The following is a 7926-nucleotide window of genomic DNA, read 5'->3' on the forward strand; positions in this document are numbered from 1 at the left end:
GTGAAAGCCGTCTTTCAACTAGCTTGTTGGGAACACAAAGTTTCTCTACAGTGGCAAACTCCACTCCATACATATATGTGGGGAGGTTCTAGCTCCAACTCGGTTTTACAGTGAAAATTGCAGGAACTTCCAACCGGCACTAGGAAACAGACCGAGAAACCAGAGTAAAAGTTTCTCCTGCAACCCGTTCCCTTTGTGCTAGATGAACGAACGTCTCCCCACATGCTCAGTTCTGAGAGATAAGTGTGTGTGAAAGCCGTCCTTTACCTACCTTGTTGGGAACACAAAGTTTCTCTTCAGTTGCTAACTCCACTCCATACATATATATGGGGAGGTACTAGCTCCAACTAAGTTTTACAGTGAAAACTGCAGGAATTTCAAACCGGCACTAGGAAACAGACCGAGAAACCAGAGTAAAAGTTTCTCCTGCAACCCGTTCCCTTTGTGCTAGATGAACGATCGTCTCTCCACATGCTCAGTTCTGAGAGATAAGTGTGTGTGAAAGAAGTCCTTCACCTAGCTTGTTGGGAACACAAAGTTTCTCTTCCGTTGCAATCTCCACTCCATACATATATATGGGGAGGTACTATCTCCAACTCGCTTTTACAGTGAAAACTGCAGGAACTTCAAACCGGCACTAGGAAACAGACTGAGAAACCAGAGTAAAATTTTCTCCTGCAACCCGTTCCCTTTGTGCTAGATGAAAGAACGTCTCTCCACATGCTCAGTTCTGAGAAATATGTGTGTGAAAGCCGTCCTTCAACTAGCTTGTTGGGAACACAAAGTTTCGCTTCAGTTGCAAACTCCAATCCATACATATATATGGGGAGGTACTGGCTCCAACTCGGTTTTACAGTGAAAACTGCAGGAACTTCAAAACGGCACTAGGAAACAGACCGAGATACCAGAGTAAAAGTTTCTCCTGCAACCCGTTCCCTTTGTGCTAGATGAACGAACGTCTCTCCACATGCTCAGTTCTGAGAGATAAGTGTTTGTGAAAGCCGTCCTTCACCTATATTGTTGGGAACACAAAGTTTCTCTTCAGTTGAATACTCCACTCCATACATATATATGGGGAGGTACTAGGTCCAACTCAGTTTTACAGGGAAAACTGCAGGAATTTCAAACCGGCACTAGGAAACAGACCGAGAATCCAGAGTAAAAGTTTCTCCTGCAACCCGTTCCCTTTGTGCTAGATGAACGAACGTCTCTACACATGCTCAGTTCTGAGAGATAAGTGTGTGTGAAAGCCGTCCTTCACCTAGCTTGTTGGGAACACAAAGTTTCTCTACAGTTGCAAACTCCACTCCATACATATATGTGGGGAGTTTCTAGCTCCAACTCGGTTTTACAGTGAAAACTGCAGGAATTTCAAACCGGCACTAGGAAACAGACCGAGAAACCAGAGTAAAAGTTTCTCCTGCAACCCGTTCCCTTTGTGCTAGATGAACGATCGTCTCTCCACATGCTCAGTTCTGAGAGATAAGTGTGTGTGAAAGAAGTCCTTCACCTAGCTTGTTGGGAACACAAAGTTTCTCTTCCGTTGCAATCTCCACTCCATACATATATATGGGGAGGTACTATCTCCAACTCGCTTTTACAGTGAAAACTGCAGGAACTTCAAACCGGCACTAGGAAACAGACTGAGAAACCAGAGTAAAATTTTCTCCTGCAACCCGTTCCCTTTGTGCTAGATGAAAGAACGTCTCTCCACATGCTCAGTTCTGAGAAATATGTGTGTGAAAGCCGTCCTTCAACTAGCTTGTTGGGAACACAAATTTTCTCTTCAGTTGCAAACTCCAATCCATACATATATATGGGGAGGTACTGGCTCCAACTCGGTTTTACAGGGAAAACTGCAGGAACTTCAAAACGGCACTAGGAAACAGACCGAGAAACCAGAGTAAAAGTTTCTCCTGCAACTCGTTCCCTTTGTGCAAGATGAACGAAAGTCTCTCCACATGCTCAGTTCTGAGAGATAAGTGTGTGTGAAAGCCGTTCTTTACCTAGCTTGTTGGGAACACAAAGTTTCTTTTCAGTTGCAAACTCCACTCCATACATATATATGGGGAGGTACTAGCTCCAACTCGGTTTTACAGTGAAAACTGCAGGAACTTCATACAGGCACTAGGAAACAGACTGAGAAACCAGAGTAAAACTTTCTCCTGCAACCCGTTCCCTTTGTGCTAGATGAAAGAACATCTCTCCACATGCTCAGTTCTGAGAGATGTGTGTGAGAAAGCTGTCCTTCACCTAGCTTGTTGGGAACACAAAGTTTCTCTTCAGTTGCAAACTCCACTCCATACATATATATGGGGAGGTACTAGCTCCAACTCCGTTTTACAGTGAAAACTGCAGGAACTTCCAACCGGCACTAGGAAACAGACCGAGAAACCAGAGTAAAACTTTCTCCTGCAACCCGTTCCCTTTGTGCTAGATGAACGAACGTCTCTCCACATGCTCAGTTCTGAGAGATAAGTGTGTGTGAAAGCCGTCCTTCACTTATATTGTTGGGAACACAAAGTTTCTCTTCAGTTGCTAACTCCACTCCATACATATATATGGGGAGGTACTAGCTCCAACTCAGTTTTACAGTGAAATCTGCAGGAATTTCAAACCGGCACTAGGAAACAGACCGAGAAACCAGAGTAAAAGTTTCTCCTGCAACCCGTTCCCTTTGTGCTAGATGAACGAACGTCTCTCCACATGCTCAGTTCTGAGAGATAAGTGTTTGTGAAAGAAGTCCTTCACCTAGCTTGTTGGGAACACAAAGTTTCTACTCCGTTGCAATCTCCACTCCATACATATATATGGGGAGGTACTAGCTCCAACTCGGTTTTACAGTGAAAACTGCAGGAACTTCAAACCGGCACTAGGAAACAGACTGAGAAACCAGAGTAAAAGTATCTCCTGCAACCCGTTCCCTTTGTGCTAGATGAAAGAACGTCTCGCCACATGCTCAGTTCTGAGAGATAAGTGTGTTTGAAAGCCGTCCTTCACCTATCTTGTTGGGAACACAAAGTTTCTCTACAGTTGCAAACTCCACTCCATACATATATATGGGGAGGTAATAGCTCCAACTCGGGTTTACAGTGAAAACTGCAGGAACATCAAACCGGCACTAGGAAACAGACTGAGAAACCAGAGTAAAAGTTTCCCCTGCAACCCGTTCCCTTTGTGTTAGATGAACGAACGTCTCTCCACATGCTCAGTTCTGAGAGATAAGTGTGTGTGAAAGAAGTCCTTCACCTAGCTTGTTGGGAACACAAAGTTTCTCCTCCGTTGCAATCTCCACTCCATACATATATATGGGGAGGTACTAGCTCCAATTCGGTTTTACAGTGAAAAATGCAGGAACTTCAAACCGGCACTAGGAAACAGACTGAGAAACCAGAGTAAAAATTTCTCCTGCAACACGATCCCTTTGTGCTAGATGAAAGAACGTCTCTCCACATGCTCACTTCTGAGAGATTTTTGTGTGAAAGCCGTCCTTCAACTATCTTGTTGGGAACACAAAGTTTCTCTTCAGTTGCAAACTCCATTCCATACATATGTATGTGTAGGTACTAGATCAAACTCGGTTTTACAGTGAAAACTGCAGGAACTTCAAACCGGCACTAGGAAACAGACCGAGAAACCAGAGTAAATGTTTCCCCTGCAACCCGTTCCCTTTGTGCTAGATGAACGAACGTCTCTCCACATGCTCAGTTCTGAGAGGTAAGTGTGTGTGAAAGCCGTCCTTCACCTAGCTTGTTGGGAACACAAAGTTTCTCTACAGTTGCAAACTCCACTCCATACATATATATGGGGAGGTACTAGCTCCAACTCGGTTTTACCGTGAAAACTGCAGGAAATTCAAACTGGCACTAGGAAACAGACCGAGAAACCAGAGTAAAAGTTTCTCCTGCAACCCGTTCCCTTTGTGCTTGATGAACGAACGTCTCTCCACATGCTCAATTCTGAGAGATAAGTGTGTGTTAAAGCCGTACTTCACATTTCTTATTGGGAACACAAAGATTCTCTTCAGTTGCAAACTCCACTCCATACATATATATGGGGAGGTACTAGCTCCAAATCGGTTTTACAGTGAAAACTGCAGGAACTTAAAAACCGGCACTAGGAAACAGACCTAGAAACCAGAATAAAAGTTTCTCCTGCAACCCGTTCCTTTTGTGCTAGATGAACGAACGTCTCTCCACATGCTCAGTTCTGAGAGATATGTGTGTGTGAAAGCCGTCCTTCACCTATCTTGTTCGGAACACAAAGTTTCTCTTCAGTTGCATACTCCACTCCTTACATATATATGGGTAGGTACTAGCTCCAACTCGGTTTTACAGTGAAAACGGCAGGAACTTCAAACCGGCACTAGGAAACAGACCGAGAAACCAGAGTAAAAGTTTCTCCTGCAACCCGTTTCATTTATGCTAGATGAACGAACGTCTCTCAACATGCTCAGTTCTGAGAAATAAGTGTGAGTGAAAGCCGTCCTTTACATATCTTGTTGGGAACACAAAGTTTCTCTTCAGTTGCAAACCCCACTCCATACATATATATGGGGAGGTACTAGCTCCAACTCGGTTTTACAGTGAAAACTGCAGGAACTTCAAACCGGCACTAGGAAACAGAATGAGAAACCAGAGTTAAAATTTCTCCTGCAACCCGTTCCTTTTTGCTAGATGAACGAAAGTCTCTCCACATGCTCAGTTGTGAGAGATAAGTGTGTGTGAAAGCCGTCCTTCACCTATCTTGTTGGGAACACCAAGTTTCTCTTCAGTTGCAAACTTCACTCCATACATACATATATGGAGGTATTAGCTCCAACACGGTTTTACAGTGAAAACTGCAGGAACTTCAAACCGGCACTAGGAAACAGACAGAGAAACAAGAGTAAAAGTTTTTCCTGCAACCCGTTCCCTTTGTGCTAGATGAACGAACGTCTCTCCACATGCTCAGTTCTGAGAGATAAGTGTGTGTGAAAGCCGTCCTTCACCTAGCTTGTTGGAAACACAAAGTTTCTCTTCAGTTGCAAACTCCACTCCATACATATATATGGGGAGGTACTAGCTCCAACTCGGTTTTACAGTGAAAACTGCAGGAACTTCAAACCGGCACTTGGAAACAGACTGAGAATCCAGAGTAAAAGTTTCCCCTGCAAACCGTTCCCTTTGTGCTAGATGAACGAACGTCTCTCCACATGCTCAGTTCTGAGAGAAAAGTTTGTGTGAAAGCCGTCCTTCACCTATCTTGTTTGGAACACAAAGTTTCTCTTCAGTTGCAAACTCCACTCCATACATATATATGCGCTGGTACTAGCTCCAACTCGATTTTACAGTGAAAACTGCAGGAACTTCAAACCGGCACTAGGAAACAGACTGAGAAACCTGAGTAAAAGTTTCTCCTGCAACCCGTTCAATTTGTGCTAGATGAACGAACGTCTTTCCACATGCTCAGTTCTGAGAGATATGTGTGTGTGAAAGAAGTCCTTCACCTAGCTTGTTGGAAACACAAAGTTTCTCTTCAGTTGCAAACTCCACTCCATACATATATATGGGGAGGTACTAGTTCCAACTCGGATTTACAGTGAAAACTGCAGGAACTTCAAACCGGCACTAGGAAACAGACTGAGAAACCAGAGTAAAAGTTTCTCCTGCAACCCGTTCCTATGTGCTAGATGAACGAAAGTCTCTCCACATGCTCAGTTCTGAGAGATAAGTGTGTGTGAAAGCCGTCCTTCAGCTAGCTTGTTGGGAACACAAAGTTTCTTTTCAGTTGCAAACTCCACTCCATACATATATATGGGGAGGTACTAGCTCCAACTCGGTTTTATAGTGAAAACTGCAGGAACTTCAAACCGGCACTAGGAAACAGACTGAGAAACCAGAGTATAAGTTTCTACTGCAACCCGTTCCCTTTGTGCTAGATGAACGAACGTCTCTCCACATGCTCAGTTCTGAGAGATAAGTGTGTGTGAAAGCCGTTCTTCACCTAGCTTGCTGGGAACACAAAGTTTCTCTTCAGTTGCAAACTCCACTCCATACATATATATGGGGAGGTACTAGCTCCAACTCGGTTTTACAGTGAAAATTGCAGGAACTTCAAACCGGCGCTAGGAAACAGACCGAGAAACCAGAGTAAAAGTTTCTCCTGCAACACTTTCCATTTGTGCTAGATGAACGAACGTCTCTCCACATGCTCAGTTCTGAGAGATAAGTGTGTGTGAAAGCCGTCCTTCACTTAGCTTGTTGGGAACACAAAGTTTCTCTTCAGTTGCAAACTCCACTCCGTACATATATATAGGGAAGTACTAGCTCCAACTCGGTTTTACAGTGAAAACTGCAGGAACTTCAAACCGGCACTAGGAAACAGACCGAGAAACCAGAGTAAAAGTTTCCCCTGCAACCCGTTCCCTTTGTGCTAGATGAATGAACGTCTCTCCACATGCTCAGTTCTGAGAGGTAAGTGTGTGTGAAAGCCGTCCTTCACCTAGCTTGTTGGGAACACAAAGTTTCTCTACAGTTGCAAACTCCACTCCATACATATATATGGGGAGGTACTAGCTCCAACTCGGTTTTACCGTGAAAACTGCAGGAACTTCAAACCGGCACTAGGAAACAGACCGAGAATCCAGAGTAAATGTTTCTCCTGCAACCCGTTCCCTTTGTGCTTGATGAACGAACGTCTCTCCACATGCTCAATTCTGAGAGATAAGTGTGTGTTAAAGCCGTCCTTCACCTATCTTGTTGGGAACACAAAGATTCTCTTCAGTTGCAAACTCCACTCCATACATATATATGGGGAGGTACTAGCTCCAAATCGGTTTTACAGTGAAAACTGCAGGAACTTCAAACCGGCACTAGGAAACAGACCTAGAAACCAAAGTAATAGTTTCTCCTGCAACCCGTTCCTTTTGTGCTAGATGAACGAAAGTCTCTCCACATGCTCATTTCTGAGAGATAAGTGTGTGTGTAAGACGACCTTCACCTATCTTGTTGGGAACACAAAGTTTCTCTTCAGTTGCATACTCCACTCCTTACATATATATGGGGAGGTACTAGCTCCAACTCGGTTTTACAGTGAAAACTGCAGGAACTTCAAACCGGCACTAGGAAACAGACCGAGAAACCAGAGTAAAAGTTTCTCCTGCAACCCGTTCCATTTATGCTAGATGAACGAACGTCTCTCCACATGCTCAGTTCTGAGAGATAAGTGTGAGTGAAAGCCGTCCTTTACCTATCTTGTTGGGAACACAAAGTTTCTCTTCAGTTGCAAACCCCACTTCATACATATATATGGGGAGGTACTAGCTCCAACTCGGTTTTACAGTAAAACTGCAGGAACTTCAAACCGGCACTAGGAAACAGAATGAGAAAGCAGAGTTAAAGTTTCTCCTGCAACCCGTTCCCTTTTTGCTAGATGAACGAAAGTCTCTCAACATGCTCAGTTCTGAGAGATAAGTGTGTGTGAAAGCTGTCCTTCACCTTTCTTGTTGGGAACACCAAGTTTCTCTTCAGTTGCAAACTTCACTCCATACATATATATATGGAGGTACTAGCTCCAACACGGTTTTACAGTGAAAACTGCAGGAACTTCAAACAGGCACTAGGAAACAGACCGAGAAACAAGAGTAAAAGTTTTTCCTGCAACCCGATCCCTTTGTGCTAGATGAACGAACGTCTCCTCACATGCTCAGTTCTGAGAGATAAGTGTGTGTGAAAGCCGTCCTTCACCTAGCTTGTTGGAAACACAAAGTTTCTCTTCAGTTGCAAATTTCACTCCATACATATATATGGGCAGGTACTAGCTCCAACTCGGTTTTACAGTGAATACTGCAGGAACTTCAAACCGGCACTAGGAAACAGACTGAGAACCCAGAGTAAAAGTTTCTCCTGCAACCCTTTCCATTTGTGCTAGATGAACGAACGTCTC

The sequence above is a fragment of the Camelus bactrianus genome, chromosome 31, assembly GCF_048773025.1.
Source record: "Camelus bactrianus isolate YW-2024 breed Bactrian camel chromosome 31, ASM4877302v1, whole genome shotgun sequence".
NCBI classification, from domain to species: Eukaryota; Metazoa; Chordata; class Mammalia; order Artiodactyla; family Camelidae; genus Camelus; species Camelus bactrianus.